General features: G+C 41.6%; 1 protein-coding gene across 3 annotated transcripts in view; it reads left to right on the top strand.

The window, feature by feature from the left end:
• The window catches only part of chrm3a (cholinergic receptor, muscarinic 3a), a 248,839-nt gene that overhangs the window by 47,385 nt on the left and 173,454 nt on the right, over positions 1-28,000 (top strand). For 2 of the 3 annotated variants that reach the window (XM_051722724.1, XM_051722722.1), the window contains one exon: positions 19,910-20,274. The gene's annotated coding sequence lies outside the window, so the exon portion shown is untranslated. Of the gene's footprint in view, positions 1-19,909; positions 20,275-28,000 lie in introns of those variants that run through there. The other variant, XM_051722725.1, reaches the window with a different exon arrangement.

Below are 28,000 nucleotides of genomic sequence, written 5' to 3' on the forward strand. Positions count from 1 at the left end.
ACCCGAGTCTTACATGTTGCTGACACAACACACTATCACTAGTGTCACAGGTGAAGGTAAACACTTGAAACAATGCAAAAAATGTCTAACGGGAGATGGCGCTTGTCAGTAACTTGGCATAATGGGGCCGATGTCAGAGTACTGGAGCATTCGGAAGCAACATGCTGACTTCCCATGTGATCATGTTGGATACATATAGGGTTTCAAAGGCCAAACACTACCAGGGTCATTCCTGTTATGCATTACCTGCTGTGTGCAGCATGAACAGTATAAAATACAAAAATGCTTGTGTTGTAATTAAAAGGAGTATTTCTTTTTAAAGGGTATAACAGATATTCAGATATACACTATATTGCCAAAAGAATTCGCTCACCCATCCAAATAATTGAATTCAGGTGTTCCAATCCACAGGTGTATAAAATGAAGCACCTAGGCATGCAGACTGCTTCTACAAACATTTGTGAAAGAATGGGCCGCTCTCAGGAGCTCAGTGAATTCCAGCGTGGTGCTGTTATAGGATGCCACCTGTGCAACAAGTCCAGTCGTGAAATTTCCTCGCTACTAAATATTCCACAGTCAACTGTCAGTGGTATTATAACAAAGTGGAAGCGATTGGGAATGACAGCAACTCAGCCACGAAGTGGTAGGCCACGTAAAATGACAGAGCGGGGTCAGCGGATGCTGAGGCGCATAGTGCGCAGAGGTCGCCAACTTTCTGCAGAGTCAATCGCTACAGACCTCCAAAGTTCATGTGGCCTTCAGATTAGCTCAAGAACAGTGCATAGAGAGCTTCACGGTATGGGTTTCCATGGCCGAGCAGCTGCATCCAAGCCATACATCACCAAGTGCAATGCAAAGCGTCGGATGCAGTGGTGTAAAGCACGCCGCCACTGGACTCTAGAGTAGTGGAGACGCGTTCTCTGGAGTGACGAATCACGCTTCTCCATCTGGCAATCTGATGGACAAGTCTGGGTTTGGCGGTTGCCAGGAGAACGGTACTTGTCTGACTGCATTGTGCCAACTATGAAGTTTGTTGGAGGGGGGGATTATGGTGTGGGGTTGTTTTTCAGGAGCTGGGCTTGGCCCCTTAGTTCCAGTGAAAGGAACTCTGAATGCTTCAACATACCAAGAGATTTTGGACAATTCCATGCTCCCAACTTTGTGGGAACAGTTTGGGGATGGCCCCTTCCTGTTCCAACATGACTGCGCACCAGTGCACAAAGCAAGGTCCATAAAGACATGGATGAGCGAGTTTGGTGTGGAAGAACTTGACTGGCCTGCACAGAGTCCTGACCTCAACCCGATAGAGCACCTTTGGGATGAATTAGAGCGAAGACTGCGAGCCAGGCCTTCTCGTCCAACATCAGTGTCTGACCTCACAAATGCGCTTCTGGAATAATGGTCAAATATTCCCATAAACACACTCCTAAACCTTGTGGAAAGCCTTCCCAGAAGAGTTGAAGCTGTTATAGCTGCAAAGGGTGGGCCAATGTCATATTAAACCCTATGGATTAAGAATGGGATGTCACTTAAGTTCATATGCGTCTAAAGGCAGATGAGCGAATACTTTTGGCAATATAGTGTATACTTGAGTCAAGCTCAGGTACTTAAACCTTATTAATTATAAAAAAATTTACAGGATGGCATATATCTGGTGGGAAATAAAGAGCTGGAGTTAGCCATTGCTCAATGAGGGACTGAGAGTTAATTTACATAAGGCCATCAACTTTTTAAGCAATGTTTTTTATTTTTTTTAATCAAAATATTGGATATTTTCATCTTCTAAAATGTTGACATTATCATACTGCTTTGTGTTGTTTTATCAAACATGAGGGAATGTTTTAACCAACTACAAACCAACATAAACCACAAAATGTCACAGAATTAATTATAATAAAAAAAAGCCTTTGCTAATACTTGCAGATGTTTATGCTATTGTTTTCCCAACAAAAATAATGGCACTTCCTTTTTTTATTTTTAAAAATATACAGTAATACAAAAGATTTACAGGATGAGGTGGACAGAGGAAAACCTATAAATTGCATGATTATTAAAAACATTCCCAATAAACATTTGAGATTAGATAAAGAAAAAAAAAAAACAAAACTGAAATATAAATGGAAATGTAATTAAATATTTCTAAATAAATTACATAGCACCCAAGGGTATTACAAAAATGTTACATTTCAAAGCAGTGAAATTATTTAAAAGAAATCTAGAAATATGACTAATTAATATGATTTCCATATTTATAATTTGTGAGTTTAATATTTTAATTAAAATATATAACAATAGTATGGGTAAATAAAAATGTACTGCATAGTAGGAATGACCCACTAGCAATAGTCAGCACTAGGCAACACAGAATGAAATTGTAGGAAATTAGCGACTTTGTGGCAGGGTATATTTACAACTGCCAGCATTCATCACCAATAATATGTAAGAATTGTATAATGGAATTAGTTTAGGAATCTTGGCCGCGTTCGACCACCATTATACGAAGGATGAATGACAAATAATCAGATTAGAAATCTGAATAAAAATTCTCCACCATTAAATATGTAATACAACAGGCTCGTTGTATCTGCTCACAATTTATATGAGGAATTTTAGCTCAAGTATTGAAAGAATTAAGGTGTACGTCTGATCACTCGGCCACGCTGAGTTGATATTATGCGTGTATTAACTCTTTAGAGTAATACTATTCTCATGGCCATCGAAAATATTATCACAAATATGTTGAAATTTAGTTTGAGCATGGAGCGCAGATCTTTTATGAATCAATGGATGAGATTATCAAAATATATCACAGTCAAATCCTCTTTGAATATAAACAAGACTTTATTTCTAATCTACAACATAAAAACTACACTAACACACATAGGCGAACATAAAACAGGTTAGTGAGTGAGCTGTAACAGAGGGTGAATTGAAATGATCTGTAACAGAGAAAATTTAACTTTATGGAGTCTATAGACCATGCCCTGGACCATCAATACTTCATTTAGTATACCTTGATTTGCAGTCGGGTTACGTGAAGTATTTAAATAAAACACCAGCACTTTCTAGCAAAAATCTGGAGGTGTACTTGCGTTTTATTGCGTTTCGTTGCGTTGCCTGGGTTCTTTGGTCTAGGTCAGTACAAAGTTCTTGTTGTTCTGTCGATGTTTTGGAATTCTGTTAAGATTGTGGATTATGGGTAGTTCAGTGCTGGAATGATCAGGTTGGGGCTTTAAAGCAAAGCCTTCCGCAAGTGAGACTCGTGACTCCACCGTCATGTGTGTAAGTCGTAGCGCAGAGAAGAGAACTCTTCTCAATTCATAATCACCAATCAGTTATAAAAGTGATTACAAGTCACTACACATATTTTAAAGGTTACATCAGGTGACAATTATTTGTGTAAGATTAAATTTTACTATCAAAAATAGACTGTACATTGTACAGTGTAGAATGATGATGCAATGGAGTCTTTTGATAGTGTTATAGTTCGTAATGCCTGTATATGCACTGTAAAAACAAAACAAAACAAAAAAACGTAAAATTGTCTTTTTTTGTTTGTGTCCAACTGAAAACAGTTCAACGGTTCAGATCCAGTGCATGTTTGTTCATTCTCTCTGTCTTGAACAATGAGTTTTAGCATGTGATGGTCATGCTTCCACAGAGAATGTCTCGTGCTCCCTTATAAGTCTATTTTTTAAGTGTAAATTGGTTATATCGAAGGACAAATGATTTCCATTGGTTTCATAGAAGAGTAGTCCCTCAGCGAATGGCCAGTCATGTGATGACCATTAATGTTTAGGGCATTACTGATTTACAACATAGAAGAGGAGGGGTCTTGGTGCGTCCACAGAACACTCTTTGTTCTCAAGACTGTTGACACTCAACAGTCTTGAGAACAAAGAGGGGTCTTGGTGCGTCCACAGAACACTCTTTGTTCTCAAGACTGTTGACACTCAACAGAGCAGCTTTTATGGACTCTCTTCAGGCATCTTTAACTCGCTTAGGCCCGGTTTTGGTAGACTTTTTAGCATCAGCAGGCAGAGTCTTTAATTTATGATGTTGAGGAATTTCAGGGGCCTCTCTGTGTCTTAGTTCTAATAACTTGGAAGTAAATATCATTGTAAATCCTGGATTAAGTTGTTCTGTGTAGAAATAGTTAATTCTTCTGCCCATAAGATCCTACAAAATATATATTAAAATTAGGTCACTTATTCAGGTGGTTTATCTGTTTATCTGTCTGTTCATCGTTCAATGTGCCTATGTTTTATGATAAATCAAACACAAAATCTAATAATACCACATTTGTTTGTCATGGCGTTTTAGAAGACCCCTGACCTCCTCTTCTTTACTGGTCTAACTCTCTCTCTCTTATACTTCCTTCAAGGTGCAGCCACATCTATTACAGCTGTTTATAAGAACTCTGACCATACAAAAACAGCATCATCACAGCAGCAGTGGGATGCTAATCAGATCAGAGACCTCTCCCAGTCCATCAGCTACCTTATTCTCCATTACTAAGAGAATTAGCCTGCTCCTGCAGAACGCCAGTACCTTTATAGAATACTAATATGAGTCCAACACATAATACCAGATATGTGCCCAGCAAGGAGCGATAGGGCAAGACAGATGCACACACAAACACACACACACACACACACACACACACACACACACACACACACACACACACACACACACAGAAACATCCCCCTTCTCACAGCGATTATATTCTTGTCCTCACCTTTTAAAGAAATAGTTCACCTAAAAATGAAAATACTGACATTATTTACTCACCCTCATGTCATTCCAAATAGGGTTCTTTTATCCATGGAACACATGGAAGGTAAATTCTTTCTGGCCGCTCTTTTCCTTTTGTGTTCCACAGAAGAAAGAAGTCATACTGGTTTGGTACGATATGCATATGACTATGGGTGAACTATTCATTTACGGTCTGCTGTCCAAACAAGTATATGGACTTCCTTCTTCATGATTTTGCATGAATGTCTTGAGTTCATTAAGGCAGATGAATGACAGACCATGGAGATACTTTTGAAGTTAATGTTAATGTGAAGTTTCTTGAATCCACAGCTATTGAAATTGAACTGACTGCAAATTTTGTAAAAGCAAATGTGATCTGAGAGTTAAATCTCAAAGTCTCAAAGGCCACTACATGAGGAGCAAAATTAAGAGGAACCGTTATCCATAATCTACTGCAGCTGGATTGTGCTGAAGAAACTAAATCTCCTTCTTGTTATTCTAGATAGTGAGCCATACATGTGGCAGGTAATTATAGGGACTTGAGTTTATCTCCGATTAAAGCTGAATTTGCATGTCTCCATGTACAGTATATGCATGTCTGCATGTGTGGGTCCCTGTGCATGTATTTGTTCATGCTGTAGGTGACTTCCTAAAGTGGAGATGGTTAGAACAGCAAACATCTGTTCAGCAGATGTCACACATATTCAATAATCACTGAAAATGTTCCCATACAAAAAGTGACAGTAAAACTGGGAATCACCCATCTCTCATATTCTTAAGAGATATAAGATTGCTTCAGAAACAAGTGGCTTGCATGGACCTTTGAGTTAAAGAAAGGTTTAAATGGCATCCAATCAGAGTGTGATAAAATACACCATGGCTTTAAAGGAATGTTCCAGACACATTCACTTCCATTGTAAGTGCTTTACTGTAACCTCAGTTTTTATTATACCAAGTATTTTTCTTTGGTGGAAATCAACATTATGTCACAAATGCTGGCGACAGAGCCTAACTTTTTTGTAATGCCCCTTAGCATTTCACATGAGCCTTTACATTCAGAAACACTTCCCTCTTCGGCCACTGGGGGCAGTGCTTCAAATTTCGGTAGGCACAGACCGAGTTTAGTCTGTTAGATCAGACAGGTAATACGCCTCCCTTGTCTCCTTCCAAATCACGTTCTATTTTGTACTTTCTGACCACCAGAGGGATATTATCTCTCTTCGCACATGTACAGGTCAAGTCTAATATCAACAAAGTCACCCATGACCCAGGATGATACGGGGTCCTCCCCTATTTAACCCCGTGACTTCCTGCAGACTGTCCCTATGATAGAGGGGAGTGTGTGTGTGTGTGAGCTTAACTCACAGTGTGATGTGATGCGTCTAGTGCAGCAGTGCAGTAGTTAGAGGGAAGCTGCATGCATGCTTCCCATCTTCTTGCTAACCTCTCGCTTACAGTCTGCTGCCACTGGCTAACCCTTGTGGTGAAAAGGGTAGCAGCCTTGTGCGTAAGTCTCCCTCTGCCAGTACACAGCCTGTCCTTCACCAAAACTCCTGCCAGGCCTCCCCATGGCCACACACGGTAACTGGGTGCTTCACAGCCCCAGGCTAACTTTGGTGGGGGTTCTCAGAGCTGCAGCTGTACCCAGAGGTTGTTCATCACCAGCCACTGCCCTGCTGCCTTGTGGGTAAGTCTGTTGAGACAAAGGCTAGGGGAGCACACCCTGAGAGAAAAGCATGTGTTGGTGGCACACATTAGGTGGTCATTCAACAGACTGGAGCTCCGGTAGCCTCCTGCATCTATGTTGGGGGACTGGTCGTCCTGGGTTTCCCCCTTGCCACTGGGATTTACCTCATCATGGCAAAGATAGTGCTACTGGAGACTGTGATTGTGAACCTCTTTGCGTAGGTCTCCACAACTGACCACAGTGTACAATATCTGACCTTACATCCGGTTGAATCTGGCGGCAATGGAGCGCCTGGCGATGGAAGCAGGAAAGAATGGCCTGGGAGCTCCTAGTTAGAAGCCTGCACATTAGCGGCATGGGTAGATGGTCGCTAGCAGCTGGTGTTGAGCAGCAGCTGCTTTCGGCAGACCCCTGTGTGACTGAGCAGCCCTATTTAGGGACCACACTGCTCACCCCCAACAGGGGAAGGGCCTAGAAAAGGTGGCCTAAAAATTGCCCAATCTACCATCTCCTGGGTAGGTTACCGTGCCAGTAATCACCCTGGGGTCAAAATAAGAAAAGGTTCCCCTTTATATTGACAACATGGAATGTCAGGACTCTCACGGATAGTGTCGGCAATAGAACACACCGAAAGACAGCGCTGATTGCTGAGGAACTGAGGCACTACAACATGGACATCGCTGCTCTTAGCGAGACAAGGCTCCTGGGTGAAGGTTCTCTGAAAAAAGAGGGAGGAGGGTACACCTTTTTCTGGAGTGGCTACCCCCCGGTGGCCAACATCAGCATGTTGTGGGACTGGCAATCATGAACTGCCTTCTACCCAACCTCACTGAAACACCCACTGCAATAAGTGAGAGGCTGATGACCCTCCATATCCCCCTAGCAAAGGCATACAATGCTACTCTGCTAAGTGCATATGCACCAACACTGCCAATAGATGTCTTCTACCAGCTACTAGATGATGCCCTTCACCATATCCCCAGGAACGACAAATTTTTCCTTCTGGGTGACTTCAGTGCTAGGGTGGGAAGAAACAGCAATATGTGGAGTGGAGTAATGGGTAGGCACGGTGTTGGGCAGGTCAACGCAAATGGCCTGAGGCTGCTAACACTCTGTGCAGAGCATGACATCACCATTACATTAGTAATGGTGATATGAACACACTGTTTCAGCAGAAGACCAAATACAAAACATCTTGGATGCAACCACAATCCAAACACTGGCACCTGTTCAATTACATTATAACAAGATGTGTTGACACAAGCAATGTCTTGTTGACCCGGGCCATGAGGGGTGCAGAATGCTGGACGGATCACTGCCTGATCATGACCAAGCTCCACATCAAAGTGCGCCTCCCACAGCATCTCAAGAATCTAATAAAAAGCAGCTGAACTGTGCTAAGTTAAAGTCAGCCCCAGCAAGGAACATGCACCATCGTTCTGTAGGTATGAGGGCACCAGATGTTGAGGCCATTCTGTGCTCTGATAACACCATGGATCAGAAATGGACCACAATAACCACAGTGATACATAAAGCTACAGTGAACTCTATAGGCTGTATAGCCAGAAAACATCAGGACTGGTTCGACGAGAACTCTGAGACCATTATGTCCCTGCTAGAAACCATGCACAGAGCACACAGGACTACTCTCAACTGCCCTGCTTCAGCCATCCACTGGCAGCAGTGACAAACAGCATGAAAGGAGGTACAAACAACCTTATGCACTCTACAAAATACATGGTGGATGAACAAAGATCAAGAAATTCAATCATATGCTGACAGAAAAGACATGTACAATTTCTACAACTCCATAAAAAACATATACGGCCCTTGGAACTGCTCCATCACACCCATAAAAGCAGCAGATGGTCTCTCAATTTTGAAAGGCCAAAAACAGATCTTGGCAAGGTGGGCTGAACATTTTGAAGCCCTCCTCAACCAACACTCACCAACTGATCTCTCCATCCTGGAAGAGCTGCCTAATCGGCTACCCATTCAAGTCCTTGTCCACCCACCGAACTTTCAAGAGGTGCTAGCAGCCATCAACTCCCTCAGAAACAACAAGTCCCCTGGCAGTGACGGTATCTCAGCAGAGCTCCTCAAACAAGGTGGCTACTTGTGTACCAGGATGATCCACCAATACATCCTGCAGGTCTGGGACCTGGGCAACAGTTGTTGCAAATTGTTGCTAGCTGTTGCAGGCAAGATCCTCGCAAAAGTCATGCTATGCAGGCTGGTGGAAAACCTAACAGAACATCTGCTTCCAGAGTCACAGTGTGGCTTCAGGATGAACCGGAGTACTGTGGACATGTTTTTCACAGTTAGACAGCTTCAAGAAAAGTGCCGCAAACAGCATCAGGACATTTCATGGCATTTGCCGATCTCTCCAAAGCCTTCAACACTGTGAATCGAGAGCTACTCTGGGACATCCTAATAAAATTTGGTTGCCTGAGAAAATTTGTGAACATCCTGTCAAAGTTCCATGATGGGATGGTGGCCCATGTGACCATAGGGGGACAGGAATCGGGGCCCTTTAATGTACGCACCGGGGTAAGACAATGTCCTATGTGTCACGAAACTTCTCCAGGATGAGCTGGAAAGCAGTAGAGGGATCACTATATACTTCAGGCTAGACGGAAACCTTTTTAATATCCGAAGGCTCCAGGCAACCACCGATGTCACAGCAGTGCAGATCCTTGTGCTGCAGTATGCTGATGACTGTGTGCTTATGGCTCACACACCAGAAGACCCGCAAACCATCATTGCCACTGCTGAAAAGGCCAACAGCAGACTGGGCTTGTCAGTCAACACCACCAAGACTGAGGTGATATGCCAATGGCGGACCAGCCCTTCACCCACTATGCCTGTTTTCACCATAGAACATCGACCACTCACAATAGTTCCATCTTTTAAATACCTGGGTAGCATCCTATCAGAGGGCTGCAACATCGATCATGAAATCCATAACCGGATAAAAAAAGCATCTGCAGCCTTCGGCAGACTCCGTCGAAAGGTTTTCCAAAACAAGCACCTTCACCTGCATACCAAAGTTACCATCTATAGAGCTGTGAAGCCTGGGTCACATACAGTCACCACCTAAGATTGCTGGAGTTCTTCCATATAAGATGCCTGGAGCGAATCCTGGGGATCACATGGTGTGACCGTGTATCCCATCCGAAGTGCTGGCTAGGACAAACTGCAAGATCATGCAGGCCATGGTCAGTGAACACCAACTGCACTGGCTTGGGCATGTCATTAGGATGCCTCAAGACTTCATCTAGATTGTCGGTCCGCAGGGGGTCAGAAGAAGCAGTACAAAGATCAGCTAAAAACATCACTAAGACATTTTCAAATTGACCCCTCACGACTGTTCTCTGCCACACAGGAATTGAGCAGCTGGAATTGGAGAGGAATATGAAGAAACAGCAAAAAAGACTAAGGAGACGCACAGCCATGCCTGCCCCAACTAACCCAGACTTCGCATGCTCAACATGCAATAAAATCTGTGGATCTAGGATTGGACTCTACAGCCATCAAAGAACACGATGGACTACCACAAGCAATCAAGCCCTATAATATTATCGATAATGCATGCATGCAAGTATTGCAGTTCATAAAATTTCATTTAAAACATTGGAATCCATCCTTCGCAGCCTCGCAATAAATCATTTTGTTGGGGTCTAGTGGTAACGCGTCCTCCAGAGGCTGGAGGTAAACCAGACCAGGCAGCATTTTGCTTATCTGAGGAAAGTTTCATCCCATTTTCAATACTGGTATCCCCCTACGCAGCATGACCTGGCTCACTCTCAGCCTTTAGGATTTTTTCACATCAGCAGCTCAATTACTAGAGAATAACTACCTGAGACCCTTGGGTTATAACAATGCTATCACAAGGGTACAAGCAGCAGTTCCGATGGAGGCCCCCTGCTTTCAATGGGGTCAACATGACCAGTCAGAGATCCCAAAAGTTCACTTTCCCTATCACAAGAAATAGCTGTGCTCCTAGAAAAAGGCGCCGTTGAACCAGTAAAGTGGTCAGCATGGCTTGATGGGTTCTACTCAGTCTATTTATTAGTTCCAAAAAAAGACAGTGGATTACGTCCCATACTCAATCTTCGTGGCCTCAACCAGTTCCTCAAGGTGTTCCCATTTCACATGCTGTGCATGGCCGATGTTCTCCAGGCAGTCATGCAGCAGCAGTGGTTCACCACAGTAGATTTGAAGGACGCTTACTTTCACATCCCAATCACACCACAACACAGGCCATTACTCCACTTTGCATTCTAGGTTCAGGTCTATCAGTTCTGTGTCCTACCTTTCGATCTTTCTCTATTCTCGTGGGTCTTCACCAGGTGTATGTCACAGCTCTGTCTCCAATTCAAGCCAGAGGGGTGCAGGTACTCCCGTACCTGGATGACTGGCTGATCTGCACTCCTTCTCATGAGCAGGCAGTAGAGAAAACCACTTTGCTGCTTTCCCATGTTTCCCAGCTGGGCCTTACTGTGAATGTCAGCAAGTGCCTCCTAACTCCAAGTCAGTCAGTGAAGTTCATAAGTATCGTTCTGGACTCACGGTTGATGAAAGCTGCACCATCGCCGCAGAGGGTGGACAGTATCCTGCTCCTCCTTCAATGATTTCAGCGACAGGTCAGGCTCCCATTCAGCTGCTTCCTCAGACTCATGGGTATGCTGGCAGCAGCGGCTTCTGTGATACCATTGGGGCTTCTCTCATTGCGTCCTTTCCAGATCTGGGTGAAAACTCTCCACCTGAACCCCAGGTGGCACAGGAACAGGCTAGTCAAGATAGTGAGATAGTTCGGACCGATGCTGTACTTACTGGCTGGGGGTGGTCTGGCAGCACAGAACAGTCAGGGGGCACTGGAATCCCCAGCAAGCTTCTAAAAATATAAATACTCTAGAGCTATGAGCAGTGCTGCTAGCTTTGAGGCACTTTGGGCCATTCCTGAAGGGCAGGCATGTCCTTATCAGGTTGGACAACACATCGGTGGTTTATCATATAAACCATCAGGGGGGCACTAGGTCCAGCCAATCCCTGCGGGTGGCACAGGAACTTCTGGCTTGGATCTTCCCTCGATTTGTGAGCATCAGAGCGATGCACCTCCCAGGCGTGTCAAACGTGGTGGCGCATTTTCTGTCATGCCACAAGCCTCCCTAAGGGGAGTTGAGACTCAGCCGGGAGGTGGTAAAGATGATCTGGCAACGGATTGGCAGAGCGGCGGTGGACCTCTTTGCTTCAGTGTCTTTGACCCACTGCCCCCTCTGGTTCTCCCTGACAGAGGAATCCAGCCCTCTAGGTCAGGATGCGCTAGCTCATGCCTGGCCAGACCTGTTACCTGGCAACTTTTCGCAGAGTCCAAGGACACCACAGGCTGCTCCTAGTGGCACCGAATTGGCCTGGGAAGCCATGGTTTCCAATACTGTACAAGCACCTTGAGGAGGAACCCACCAGTTAGAGGGTCAGATTTGGCAATCAGATCCAGACCATCTGCAGCTCTGTGTTTGGCCTCTGCCGCGGCCTCAGACACAGTGGTCACATTACGCTCTGTAATTGATGGCCAACGAGTATGAATTGATGCGCAAAACTTGTCGCTTTGAATCTGAGCATGATCACACGGGTTCTTTTTTTTTTCAACTGTCATTTGTTCCATTATTTGTACCTATTGTGAGTGGTCTGTAATTATTGTCTTGGTCAGGGTCATTGGAAAAACGACTGTCCCATGCACCTGTATCTTAAAGGACGTGGTGCTATTTATTTCCACACTTCTCGTTGTATCTGTCATTGTCTTTCCCTCCCAGGGCTGTGTGTGTGTAATTCTGGTCAATACATAATCACTCTGATTGTTTTCCCTGCGAGTCGGAGCACTTCATCAAACAACTTTTCCGCAGTCCTCTGATGCAACCCAGCTTTAAGCAACTCTCTTTTCTTAAGGAAATAAAAATGAACAATTCTTCATGCCAATAGTGAGAGAAAAGGGAGAGTTACTGCATGTAAAATAACTGCAGTTCAAAGCAGGGCATCATTCATTTAAGAGAAATTCTATTCAGTTGCTCATAGACTGTACATTTCACATTCAGTAGCTGTCTGAAGTCAGTAACTTTTAACATTTATAAACATGAACTTCAATTATGCACATTCACAATACATCCCAAAGAATAATCAATAAATTTTACTTAACATCAACTACTCTGATTTTAGGTCACATTAAACATTACCTACTGACCTGCATTTCTGCCTTCTGCCTACATAGGCGATTGTCTTCTAATGCAGCATCCTGACTGTCATGGAATCTCACAAGTGAGCAATTTGGAACGCTCTATAGACAGCAACTTCGTATAACAGACAAGTGTCACTCTGCATAGTAGTCTTGAATCAATTAATTTCAACAGAGTTTGACATTAGCAAGTTGGTAAGCTAATGGCTCTATACTCTAATAAGCACTTTATATAGCACACAGAAATATTGGGTAAAATAATACTTTTTAAATTACACTCAACTATTTTTATCAATAATTTTCAGTCTTACATGAAATATATTATAATCAACATTTCTCACTAAGCTCATCGCAATGCAAGTGGAAGCACCAATGGCAGGAAGTGAAGCTGCGTAACCTGTTTGTGCTGTAGTTAGTTACCACATCCGCCCACCTCAAGGGCTACGCCCATTGAATTGAGTGAGACTAAATGATCAATGGGCTAATTAATCTTTATCGTGCATCTGTGTTTTAATAGCCTTGATGACACCATAGTCACAGGTGGTGATCTGGTAAATGTGTGGTTCAGTCTCTGACTGTGGAGACAGTCTGGTTCAGTTGACTGAGAGACAAGTTTGGTGATGTGGACTTGCTATGACACTGTAAGTCAAATTTATGAAAACAGTGTTTGCCAAGCTAATACCCTCTAGGTGAAAAAACATTCCATTTCCTGGAAGGAGGCCAGTTTGTTTCTACCATAATTAGTCCCAAAGAAACAGAGCTATAAAGAGGGAGAGAGCATATGATATAAAATTATGATGTGTTACAGTTAGATAGATATTTGAGAGTTTGATTCTGTTCTTTATTTTCTCACCAGTAATCCCCATGTCTCTTTCCACTATGGTGTATGCTTTCACGTTCAGTTATGGCTAAGTCATCTGCACATTTGTGTAAACATGACTTAAACATACTACTGTAGGGGCCTATAAATATATAATCTCTAACATCCTCTGAACAAAGAAGACAAACAGTCACATGACAGCAGCAGATACAGTATAGCCTTTTGTTAAAGTGTCTAGGAAAAGGGAACATTTATCTAATTTTTTGTCTTTAAAACATCTTAGAGCTGTTCTTTGGGTATGCACACTAATTAGTTCTTATTTGTGAATGTGGATGGGAGAGTTAAGATTAACTCTTTCTAAATACAGTTCTCTTTCCTTTCATTCCAGACCACCAGATGCAGTACTGAAAGCACTAGTGGAAAACTCTTGTGTTGCATTTTGACCGAGAATGGAATAGCATGATGTGTCTTGAGCTATAAAAGCCCCCGAACATGTCAGCTCAATCTCTTCTTCGTTTTCGCTTGATGAAATCGATTGTGATAATATTTTGTGCAGTCCGTTTTTGAAGAGAGTGCTTCAATTGGCATCACTGACCTTGTTTAAATCTGTATCATTACACTGATTGGTTTAAGAGCGGCTTCTCCGTAAACTGCTGCTCGTGTTTGGGAAGTGGGTTTTTCTCTGGGAAGCGCTGCTTGTGATCGGGAATCGCTGTTTATGAGCATCTTCTTCGGGAATCATGTGAGGCGGTCTCCAGGTTCGAAAAGGTTTCAAACTTCAGGCTGCCAACACTCATCGTGTCTCCTGATGAGGCCATCCATGAAATTGTTTGCTGCCCAAACAGGAGTGCAGATGCACAGATGAACTGCTGTCACAGACTTACAATTCTTCAGTATCCCTTCGTGATGTTTCTAACTCTTTGGCGCACATGGTTGTTGTGTTGCACTCCTACATCTGACCCTTTAGTGACAGATCTAACTGAACATGCATTTCATGCTATGAGTGTCATTGCTAACCATTGCGGCACAGTTTTGGGGACTCTAGTGCAAGCCCTGCGCTAGGTTTGTTTAGCCAAATCCCTTTTGCCACAAGTCTGGCGGAGCAACTTGAGACAGCTGCCACTAAATCCTGGTCAAATCTTCAGACCGGGGGCACAGGAAGCCCTGGACTGGCGTGTTTAGTCTCGGAGACTCAGACACACTGGCGTGAGACCCGCGTTAGTTCATGACCCACACCAGGTAAACGCCCTTGTGCACAAAGTTAAGGTGCTGGGCAAAGGAGCCATAGAACTAGTCAACCCCCAACTTCATCCTGGGGGATTCTGTTCCACTTATTTTCTGGTCACAAAGAAAGATGGCGGTTTTCGACTTATCTTAGATTTAAGGAATTTAAATTGCTTTACAAAGCTCCTGCCATTCCGAATGTAACGATAGATTTAAAGGATGCCTATTTTCATATTCCAATTGCTCCGGAACATAGGTGTTTCCTTCAGTTTATATTTATGGGTCAAATATTTCATTTCAGAGTACTCCCATTTGGCTTTTCTCTGGCACCAAGGTTTTTTTAATCATGTCCAGGCTGCACTGGAACCACTAAAGGAATGGCATTAGAGTGTTGCCATAAATGGACGATTGGCTTGTCTGTGAGGCATCACCACAGCAGGCACTTGATCAATCTCACCAGTTGCTGGAACATATTATGGCTCTGGGGTTAACCATGAATTGGTGCAAATGAAGGCTTGTCCCAACTCAGTTGACCCATTTCATAGGTCTAGCGCTCAACTCTCAAATGATGCTGTCCTCCCCTACACCGGACAGAGTATGGTCAATTCTGATGGCAGTGAAGGGTCTTTGGGTTAGCCACACTCAAGACTACATTACATTAATGAGGCTCTTACTGAAGCTCACAGCAGCGACAGCAGCTGTGGTTGAGAGCATTTCAATGCTGGCTCATTCAGAAGCAGCTGTGTCCAATACGGGACAAATACGCAAAGGTCAAAATTACACAATTCTGCATTCTGGCTCTGGCTGCATGGTCACGGAAGCAGTTCCTCCTTAGAGACGTTCCACTGGGACCTCCACCTGCATGAATGGAGGTAATAAGGATGGATGCCAGTCTTCTCAGATAGGGTGGAGTCTGTTGCTGGATGGGAGTGACTGGGACTTGGAAAGGGGCTCTGTGCACAGCACATATAAACATTTTGGAATTGACAGCAGTGTTTCTCACCCTACTCCATTTTCAGACGATGCTCAGGAGAAAACATGTATTGGTACACACAGACAATGTGGCAAAAGTTTTTTACATCAAACATCAGGGGGGCACAAGTTCACTGGGCACACTTGAAGTAGCTCACAATCTGCTGGTATGGTCTCAGGCAAACCTTCTTTCCATTCAAGCGGTGTACCTGCCCGGTCGATTAAACCATGCCGAAGACACTCTCTTTACACGGCAGGGTGTTACAGGGAGATTGGAGACTACACCTGGAGGTGGTGAAGCTTATATGGTGGACGTATGAGACTGTAGTGGTAGATGTGTTCGCTAAAAGTCAGACATCACACTGCCCTCATTAGTTCTCTATGACTGATGAGCCAGGATCACTGGGCCTGGACGCAATACCTCATGATTGGCCAGATGTAACATGGTATGCTTTTGCCACAATACCACTGATTTGGAGGACACCGTGCCGTGTGTGTGACTGCGACCAGCATCTGCTGTTAGTTGCTGCTCACTGGCCTGCAAGGCTGAGGTTTCAGATCCCACTGTCATTGTTAGCAGGGCCACCTTGTCCTCTACCCAGCAGATCAGATCTGGAGGGGAGAGTTTGGCACTCTCAACCAGACCAGTTGAAGTTGTAGGTGTGGCCACCGGGTCCACCAGGCCTCCCTTGGAGTGTTCACAGCGGGCCAGGGACACTATTTTGAATGCCCATGCAGCATCTACAAGAAAATATTATGCTGGTAAGAGGAAGGATTTCTGTGACTGGTGTACCGACCATGCAGCTGATCCATTACACCAGGGGTGTCAAACTCAGTTCCTGGAGGGACGCAGCCCTGCAGAGTTTAGTTCCAGCTCTGCTCCAAAATGCCTCCTTGTAATCTTCAAGCACTCCTGAAGAACTTGATTAGCTGCTTCAGGTGTGTTTAATTAGAGTTGGAGCTAAACTCTGCTGGACTGTGGCCCTCCAGGAACCGAGTTTGACACCCCTGCATTACACTGTTCTGTTGGATGGATTTTAGATTTTTTGCAACATCTTTTGGAGCTTGGGCATTCTGCGTCTACGTTCAAGGTTTATGTGGCAGCTTTGGTAGCTCACCGTTCTGAGGAGAGTGGTGTCTCACTTGGGACTGACCGGCTGGTTGTTGCCTTCTTGAAAGGGGCTAAGTGTCTGTGCTCTCCACGGGGTGTGCAGAGCCCAATGTGGGACTTGAGTGTGGTGCTCAATTCCCTATGTCAAGTCCCATTTGAGCCTATATTGAAGTCGGATGTTAAATGGCTGTCTTTGAAAACTGCATTCCTCTTGGCCATTACAACATTCTGGCATTTTTACACAAGACTTTGTCTTTATATGAATCAGCCCATTGAGATGGCTACTCTGCCACCAGATCAAGCTGACATGCAGGTGGAGCTATGTCCAGTTAGGTCTTTAAGGGTTTACATTGATAGGATGCAGGTAATTTCTCATGCATAAAAGCCTGCAGTGCGTCCTATCCCCTCATCTATTCACTGTAACTCTATACATGCTCTTGCAACATCTTGGGCAGCACTCTATCACTTTCTGAAATTTGTGCAGCAGCGACATAGGCTTCAGCCTGCACTTTTTCTCAGTTCTACTGTTCTTCAGATTGAACGTGACTCCCCTGCCAGCAGTGTGTGCTGTTGTGCTCTCTACCTGCACTGATGCATCACAACGGGATTCCTTGTGACTGCGTAGGTATGCGTCTTCCACTTGTGCTTTCAGTACTGCCTCTGGCAGTCTGGATCAAAAGTAAATAGAACACTGGTTACGAATGTAACTGTGGTTCTATGACTGAGTGGAAGACTGCCAGATTTCGCGAGAATAATCTAGAGATCGAACTAATGTGTTAGTGGGCTTTTATAGCTCCACAACTCTTTAATTTGATTCTCGGTCAAAGTGGGAGCACAAGTTTTCCACTAGGGCTTTCAGAACTGCCTCTGGCGGTCTTCCACTGTAACCACAGTTACATTTGTGCTCTTGCAACATCTTGCAAAATCTGGTGTGCAACACCAGCATTCTCCTCTCAAAGGAAAATAAATTAAAACAACAATATTGTAAACAGCACATTATTGGAATCACACTAATTAATCACATCAATCACTAATCACTAGAAACATTTTCCAGTGGAAATAAATAAATAAAAATGACATGCTAAAATGTAAAACCATAAACAATTAATTATTTTCTATCTATTAGATTAACACTTTATCAAGCATTGTTCCAGAATGGAAATTCTGCAAAATTTGTTCTACTCTTTATTCTCACTTAACACTTCACTTTAATTTTTGGTTAAAAAAACCCATGGTGACCATTTCTGCAGATTACATCTTTATACCAGCAGATGGCGAAAAATAAGTGCCTTTTGCGTTAAGAGTGAGTTATTGGATCGAGTCATTTACTCATTCGTTAAAAATACGAAATTCGTTCACCACTGAACCAATAAAAGTGGACGAGAATGATTCGATTATGCAAAGGATAAGTTCGAAACACTGTTTCGTTTATGGATGAATCATCAGTAGTTCCAAACCAGAATGAGTGCAGTGCAGCAGATTTTACCTTTGTGTACTAGGGGAGACCAGACCAGTCAAGTTGTCACACAGGCCATTTGAGCCCAAAATCCAATTGCATAAATGTGTCCCCAACAGTGGTTTTATTTGTTGGTTTCAAACATCTAGTTTAATCAGAACATTTATTTTGTGAATTCTATCTTTGTGAGGGCTTACACTGCATGTTTAATTTAATGACTGGTTGTACCAACAGTTTGTTTAATTTGTTCTGTTCATTTAGTGTTTAGAAATGCATATTTTACATATTTCCAACAAGTTTTAATAATCACACAGCAGGACTAGACCATTTGAAAACGGTGTTTATTAAGAACTTTAGTATATACAAAAGGGTGCACACTTGTTAAATATTACCAGTTTAGCTGTATTACCTAGTCCAAATCAGCTGTTGGGAGTGACTGCAGCATTTCCAGGTGCATGCAGGCCAAAGGGGTTAATCATTGTGCTCCACTCTATGCCACTCCAGCAGGAAATTGGACAATTCCATTTAGGTCAGGAAGGAGGGTCCCTCATTCACATGTTCACATCTTTAAAGGTGCACTCAGTAATTGTTCCTCATTAAAAAAGTTTAACTCCTTAAGACATGAATTGTAATTTTGCAGTATATGTGGGAAATCATGACCACTCACATTAAAATGAAGACTCTGTAACCTTATAAAAGCTGTTTTATCCTTATTCTGCACATGGGAGCTGCCATGTTAGAATCACACGACCAGCCAAATACTATTAGCTTAATTTCAGTAGCCATCCTGTTATTTGACACTTTCACTCATTGATTAAAATAATCATGGCTGACTGTGAATAGTGAATTTCTACAATGGCATCTGAAACTGAAAACTATTATTTTAAATGATGCTGAATCCAAGCCACTAGGTGTCAGTGTAAGTCCAAGATGACACAAAGACAAAAGTTACTGATCGCACCTTTAAAATAGTTTATCTGATTAATTTTTATATTAGTTTCGTTTTCATTAAAAGTGTATGTTCATGTAAATACAGTATTAGTCTATGGGTATTATTGTGGGGGTCGTTTTTCCCCCTTTTTGCACTACTCATGTCCTCAAAATTAAAATTCACGTGTCATCATATTTTTGTAATAGATGTTGAGTAAACATGTGACAAACAACCCCACTAGCATAAATTCAGGAAAGGATGAGCTATATAATGAAGGTAGATTTTAACCGAAAGGTTGAAATGTGTTCTTTGGACAAGGGTTATTTTTCTTAAATGTCATGTCAGGGCAAGGTTTCATAATTGTTTAAATGTGAATTTATACAATGTAGGCCTATTAATTACAATATGCCTATTTGTTGGCCAAAACAATGGTTTGATATTGTTTTACTTTTCCTTTTGCATTTTTAATGTCAGGTTCCATTGACATGTTGTCACAAAACTAACATGTTCAATAAATTGTATATATATATATATATATATATATATATGTATGTATGTGTGTGTGTGTGAATAGAAACGTATGTTGATGTATGTAAAGAACAATTATTTTATTGGCGCTGGTAAGCTTATGCGTGTTTAATTTGGTCATAAATATCCACAATAGATGCCGAATCTTTAGCAGAGCTAAAACATTTGTTTTGTTTTTTTTATCCCGCAGGTAATCGTTTTCAACAGGTCTACGCAGATTGTGAATGTGTCTTCATGTTCTGAATGACCGCTCTGCCACCTACCGGTGCGTCACTGACACTCTAGCCAATCACGCTCACGAACCGAGAGAAACCTTTCTCTCGTGCGCTCCAGGAGATTCCAGTGGCCTTGCAATTAGTGACCAGAGCTATACGGTGAACCGACACACTTATATCCGGACGGCAACGAACGATAGAGGACAAGCCGGCTCTGCAATCAGTGCATTCTGGAGGGGGACCGTGTGCTTTTATTGGATCTACCAAATACCACAGGACTGAGAAGAACAAGTTATTTCCACGGTGCATCTTTACCTTTCAGTGAACTCTGTCCAGTAAGGTAAGCAGTATTACTTGTGTTAAGAATGACATTAAATTAATAACATCAAGAAATTAATGAAGCTACACGATAAAGGTGCTGATTTTGCAGTTAACAACTTACTAGTAGTTGAATCCTAAATCTAGTAGGATTTATTTCTGCCTTAAGTCAATTACTTTCAGCATATAATCAACTCGGATGTGGTTAGGCTATTTTCTGATTATAAACTAAAACTCTTTGAGGTTAAATGATATGGTTCTGCGCTTCTGTCGTTGTTTTAAAAGCATTTAAAGCGTTTGCAGCTTTGTCCTTTGCCATATTGTTATGATTGATGACAAGGGCGCGCGCAACTCTGTGTTGATGAACGGTCTCGCGGGGGAGACGTTTGAGTGATGTGTTATAAAACTCAGTTGTCACACGCGCGCACACTCAGATGTTTAGTTTGTTTCGGGAAAGTCGTGTTGAACGGGTGACCTTAAATAGTCTCGCCCTCGCTCTCTGAAACAGACCTTAAATGCTGTAAAAGTTCGCACGTGCCATTGCGCACAGGGTCGTGAGCGTCCAGAAGATGAAACTGATGGAAATGGATAGCGGGGCTTCAGTAAAGGAATGCACTGACATTAATGAGATGTCAATCAGTGCATTCTCTCAATAGAAGACAGCCAGCCTGCCTTGATTATTATGATACACACTCAAAAAGTAGTTGTGTAACATTTTGCAAAGTAGAATATGGATTGTTTACACATTAAAAATGAATGTGCTGCAGCTGCATATTTTATGTCTATGGATTTGATCTGCACTACTTTACAGTAACACATTTTAGCTATACATATTTGCAACAGATGCCTGGCATTTATTAAACCCTCACATTCTTTTGAAATTCACTTTATATTCCTTATTTAGGGGTTCCAGAAATTAACCTTTCAAATAAAATACCAGGCAGTAGCCATACATTATCAAAACTTTATTCGATTACACTTTACAATAAGGTTCCATTTGTTAACATTAGTTAACAACATTAGGGAACAAGAAGCATTTATTAATCTTGATTATATTAATTTCAACATATTGTAATATTTTTTTAACCAGAATTTGTATATGTTAACATTAGTTAATGCGATATTTTTATTAACTAGCATTACCAAAGATGAATAAATGCTGTAAAAAATAAAACATTCATTGTTAGTTCATGATACCTAATGCATTAACTAATGTTAACGAATGAAACCGTATTGTAGTGTTACCCTTTATTCCTTTATTTTACCACAAAGTAGCAATCTTTTTTTTTGAAAGGTGATTTTTATCCATTATAGTAAAATTGCTTCTGTTTGGGGTCAATTTGACCTCAGCAAAAACGTATTGTAGAGAAATACAATAAAATAAATCAAAGTCAACAACTTGCAGGAGTGCACTTAAACAGTGTACACCAACCAGAAAATCTAAGCAGTGGCGGGATCTTGCAGGGGGGCGGCACGAGGTACCCACACAGAAACCCCCCACCCCCCCCCCCCAAACTCCACTCCAGGCAACAACTTTAGGGGGGCGTGTTGAAGCGGGTTTCGCCCAAGGCCTCTCGTTTGATAATGCAAAGGCCAATAAATAGTGCTGTTTGCACAAAATGTTTTATAAATTGATTCAGCTTGTGCTTTTAAAATGCTGGTGTCCAGACAGACCGCATGCTTGTGTCAAATATTGATAAAAGCTCCTTATCTTTAATTTATTACAGCTTATCTGCCCTGTTTTGTCCTTAATAGTGTGCAAAATGCCACAAAGAACACAGTGTCTGTTCCTGTCTTTGGAAAAAGAGTTGCAGATTGTGTGTGTGCATTTCTGCGTAAGAGAGAGATGGCAACAGGATCAGATTAAAGGAAGGAGGGAAGAGAGATGCCGTGGAGTGTGCTATGCCCTTATATGAAAAGATTTAAAACACCTTCTTAGAAGTGTAGCGATCCTTGAAAATTTAGGCTGGCCTAATATTCTTGCAGAGTCCATTTCTCCACATATCTCTTCTTCACTTTGTTTCATTTTACTCTTCTCAGTCTCCTCCCTATCTGTCGCTTTCTCTCTCGCACACATGCTGCAGATCACGGCTTCACAGCCTTATGAGTCACTGTGGTAGGTTTGGTTTACACATTCAAAATGAATGTAATATCATGTATTGAAATAAAACTTGTGTTTTAAGGGTGCTTTCACACTTGGTTAGATTGCTTGGACTGAATGTGAGTTAGTTTTCTCCCCCCTGCCCCCGCTGGTCTCTATTCATATCATACAATATGGGTCCGAATCGCGGTCCGATTGTGTCATAAACATGAGTATAAGCGGCAGCTATTTACCACTGTAACTAGGTAACAACTCAAGAAGTCATCAGCTTGACTGTGTTAGTAAAGTAGTTATCTCTTTGAATTTACCACCTAGAATTTACATGCACAGAACGACAATTATGTTTGTCTGCCACGGATGCATTGAATGTTCTATGATGTGATGAATGTTAATGTTTGTCTGCCGCAAGCCCGTGGATGCGTTGCAAAAAATTTGAAGAATGCGAGCTGCTCTCTGAAGGGGATTTATTTGGAGACAATCAGGTATGATAAATGCATTATACCATAAAAGTTGTGATCAGGAGCCTGCAAATATGCGGATTATATGTTATAAGTGGTTCACTTCCGTGATTTGGTATGATTGTGTTCATATCAGCAGCGAACCGTACCAGAGTATACATGAACCGTAACCCAGACCACCTTTTCAAAACGACTCAGGTGCGGTTCATGGGTGCACACTCGAGTTAGGAAAACAACGTGCACATCATTCAGACGAACTGAACTTTGACCTCATTCGAACCCGGGTGCGCACCAAAACTACTATTGTGAAAGCACCCTAAAATATCAGTATCAAATTGGAAATGTGCACTGTTTATTCTTGATATATTTTGTAAAAATTAGGTGACAAAAAATTTCTCCAGCACATTCATGGGAGAATATTTGTTTAAATAACTTTGTCCCTCTTTGTTTATGCTGTAAAACCTTTGCCAAAAGCATACACATCACATTGTAAATAATAAACTTGCAGTCACTGAGCACTTTATTAGGAACACCTGAACACCTACTTATTCATGCGATTATCTTATCAGCCAATCGTGTGGCAGCAGTGCAATGCACAGAATCATGCACATACGTGTCAGGAGCTTCAGTTAGTTTTCACATCAACCATCAGAATGGGGGGAAAAAAAAATTAGACTGTGGCATGATTGTTAGTGCCAGACTGGCTGGTTTGAGTATTTCTGTAACTGCTGATCTCCTGGGATTTTCACACACAACAATCTCTATATTTTACTCCGAATGGTGCCAAAAACAAAAAATATCAAGTGAGCGGCAGTTCTGCGGACGGAAATGCCTTGTTGATGATAGAGGTCAACGGAGAATGGCCAGACTTGTTCGAGCTGACAGAAAGGCTACAGTAATTCAAATAATCACTCTGTACAATTAGTGAGCAGAATTGCCTCTCAGAATGCACAACATGTCGAACCTTGATGTGGATAGGCTATCTATCTATCTATTAGGGCTGCACTATAGTGGTGAAAATGATAATTACGATTATTTTGCTCAAATTTAATCATGATTATTAATCACGATTAGTCTGTCATTTGAGAAATTTTTATTTTTAAATTTTTTATAACAGAGCTGCACAATAAAAAAAAAAAAAAATCACAGTTACAACTGCTTAGACATTCATTCTAAAAGAACAAAACAAAACATTACATTAAACAGAAGCTCTCATGTTGAACAAGGTGTTAAAACTACAAACTAGTCAATTATTGCTTTTGACCAAAATCATGTTTTGCCAGTGCCTGTAGAAAGAGTATACTGCCAATAGAGAGTTACTCTGTAGGAAGTTTGCACTTGAGTTCTCTTTAAGAGATCTATTTTTAAATGATTATTATTATCATAATTATTATAATATTGCAATATACAATAGTAATAAACAATAGTAATACATTTCTGTAATAATTCAACATGCGGTCTTCATTGATATACGGTCTCAAGCCTTTACTTTTGGTGGAAAACTGAAGGAAGACGGTGTGTTTCTGTTGACAAGCTTTGTGGTCCTCCTTCCATACTGTACATGGTGAAATGCTGTCATCTCCTCCCCGGTCCATAAAACCACGGTGCCATTGGGTTACTTTAAAATTGTTTAGAAACTTGCAATTGCCAAACATATTTGGAATTAAGCAAATGTTTAACTGAAGTAAATCTCTAATGCTTTACACATAACATGGTCAAACGACGTTAGCGACGTGCATAAACCGCACCACACAGCTGTTCTGTACAAAACGCACATAATCAGAGCACGAGATGGAATTAATTTTATGTTTATCGAGCACAGAACTGCTCTGAGACCACAGAAACACTGTATCATTAACCTAGTGTGTTGTCCGAGTATGTGTAACACACTACAGATTAGAGTGGCGGACATACGAGACATACAATACTCGTAAACATCTGTGGCTACATATTTCAGAGCCTGCTCAAAAGTGAAACAGTGATTTGTCAGTGGAGAACTACTGAAGAGAGTGTGATAGTTCAGTTGAGTTAAAAATAGACTTCGAAAGAGCTTGTGATTTGGTCTGTCTTCCTAGACACTGCTTATGATGAAAATGAAGAACAGTTTGCAACTTTACCTGGCTGATAATTTCTGCTTGCCAGCTAATTAATATCGCAGACGGTTATGCTTAATTAACCGCGAGAGGCAGAAAACATGATCATGGTTATAATATGATTATTTGTGCAACCTTACTATCTATCTAGCTGTCTGTCCGTTTGTTGATCCGTTGACCTATCAACCTGATCTGATTTGTCAGTCTCCATGTGTGTCTTTAACTAAATAGTTCTGGAACACAAGTTGGAAATAAAAAACGGGTACTGTAGCACAAACACACACATGCACAAATGTACCTGTCTTTCTGTCAGTCATGCCTCATTAACTTATCATTAGGCAAGCATAATTGTAAAATGATTTAGCAATGTGTGCATGCTTCACTAGCCTGATACAGCAATTAAAAGATAAACTTTTGAAGGACATTGCACTTTGTCAGAGTTGGGTATTCTGAATTTATTTCTTCTAAAGGGTCAAAAAGTCCATGTCAAAAAGAATGTTATTTTTCTACTGCCTGCCTTTGTCAGGGTTGTGGTGTTTGTTTATGTTTTTCCTGTCTTTTATTTTGAAAGTTTAGTTCCTGTTCCTGTTTCATGTCATGTGGTTCCCTGGTCATGTGATTTCATGTTTCCCTCCATGTTCATGTGTCTTGTTTTCATTGGTTTATTGTCTTGTTAACTCGTTATCAGTTCTAGTTTGTCACTGGTTTAGTTTAATAGTCTTGTTATCTTGTTTATAGTTCTGCCTGTTCATTGATTGTCTTGTTACCCATGTCTTTGTATTTAAGCCCTCATGTTTGCCATTGTCTCTTGTCGGGTATTGTTTATGTAACATTGTTTTGTGTAACCAAGTCAAGTCGTTTATGTTTGTTATGTTTTGGATTCACGTTTTTGGTTATCACTTATGTAAATAAACTGCACTTGGGTTCTTACTCTTCATCGTCATCATCTGTTCCTGCCTATCTTTGCCAGCGACAGCGTTACAGCCTTAACATGTTAATTGAGTTGTTTGTTGCAGTCCATTATCCTTGCTGAAAGAGTTGGGCTGGAAAGAAGTAAATTAATGGATTAAGCAAATCAAGAAGTGACAATGCCAACAAGGGTCATATTGATGTTCAGTAAATCAAAAGTGAATGCATTTCATTGGTATTCTGTGGTGTCTGTGTCTGCTTGTCACTTCTTGGCTCCTTTAGACTTCTCAGGCCCCCAATGTCAAATGACTGAGTGTGGTGCCTCAAGCGAAAACTATGACGTGCTGGACAGTGTGTCCTCTCCTTGGAATGTGATTAGATGTTGGTCATGTTTTAAAGGCATTTTCAAAAGTATGGAAATTATTATGTTTATTAAACCTTGTTCGGTGCAATGTTTGGGTTTTTTGGAATTCAGAATTTAAGAAATAAACACCTATCATCTATCTGTCTGGATGTTTCCTCTGGCTGTTAAAATATGCATTGTTATTGTATATAACCTGAAAGTTTACTGTCCTTGATGGAAACTTAAGTGTGATGTTTATCAAGTATTGCAGTAGCTTGCTGGTGAGTTTTCATGGTGTAATCTCAGAATATCCAAACTATCTGGACCATATGGGTTGGGGAAACTCGCCTCTCTATCCCTGACTTGGTGTACAAGAATTGAAGAAATAGTAGATACTGTGCAAGGTAGAGCTGTCTTGGTTTCTGCTAGTTGGTGACCTTTCTTGTTACATCATTTCTGGAAGTTGAGTACATTTTAATATTGGTGTTTATCTTTCTCTTTTGTAAGGGATCATTGCCCTGATCCAGAAATGAGTACATTACTCACAAGCTTAATAAGTGATTCCATAGAATATGTCAACAACTGCTAAACTTCACTCATTTAAACAGGCCTTAAAGGGATATTTCACCCAAAAATGAAAATTCTCTCATCATTTACTGACCCTCATGCCATCCCAGATGCAGTATGTGCATTCACGAGAGGGCTGAGGTCATGCGGTCTCTTATGTGACGTATTGGCATTGGCATGTTCACGTGAGAAGTGATGCACGCGCGACACCCAGAAGAGCAGTGCTGTTTACAACTGAGTAGGAGGAACGCCATACAGACTGAACACTGTAAAAAAAACTGAAGCAAATTTAAACAAAGATGTCAGAAGATTTTGATTTAAGAGGAGAAGAGGAGATACAAGTTTTTGCACAGCCATATTTATTTGAACCGGAGTACTCTTGCCAGGAGCACAGGGAAATGGAGGAGGCTGGACCAACAGCAGCACAATACAAGCCTCAGAGAGACAGAGAGCTCAGGAGATGTGGTGGTGCACATGTAGGCAATGCCAGGCAATGCCAACAGAGGTAGAGTGCGTCTGCTGCAATGAATGGAACGTTGCCATGCCATCGCTGGAAAGACCGCGTGACCTCAGCCCTCTCATGAACGTGCATACTGCTGCTTACCAGATTTGATGATTTATAGTTAAAAAGTACTTAAATATTGATCTTTTTCACACCAAAAGTGATCGTATCGCTTTATAAGATATTCATTTAAAGCTACACTTATGTAACTTTTTTTTTTTAAAATAACAAAATGTTATTATTGAGAGAGTGCAACAAAAATCCATCTTCCAAACCATGTATTTTCTTTACCCAAATACACTTTGATAAACCTATAATAATGATATTATATTATAAATATTTTAGAGCAGTTGGGACGGATTTTGCGGGAAATTGCATACATGCGTCATTCACCCGTGCATGTTGACGTCATATCCGTACACAGAGAAAATAAGCTCCAGCTACTGTAACACATGTGTGGGAGTAGTGTGAACCTGAAAGTTTGTTATCACAATGAACGAGAAAAATTGACCATGGATCATTCAAAACGGCAAACCTCCAGGGAATCACCAGTTGTAAAAACAAAGAAACCCCGAACAGAGCAGGGTCTACAAGCAAAAAGGAAAAGTGACAAAATCCGTAATAAAACCCAAATCAACATCGGCTTGGCTTTTCAGAGGTGGCGACAACTGAAAGGATTTAAAAGCGACCCAGAGATGGCTTTTTTCTTACTCAACATGTAAAATATTTTATTGATATAGTTTATGTATTGTTGTGTAATCACACACACACACGT

This window comes from Myxocyprinus asiaticus, chromosome 17, assembly GCF_019703515.2.
Source record: "Myxocyprinus asiaticus isolate MX2 ecotype Aquarium Trade chromosome 17, UBuf_Myxa_2, whole genome shotgun sequence".
Lineage (NCBI taxonomy): Eukaryota > Metazoa > Chordata > Actinopteri > Cypriniformes > Catostomidae > Myxocyprinus > Myxocyprinus asiaticus.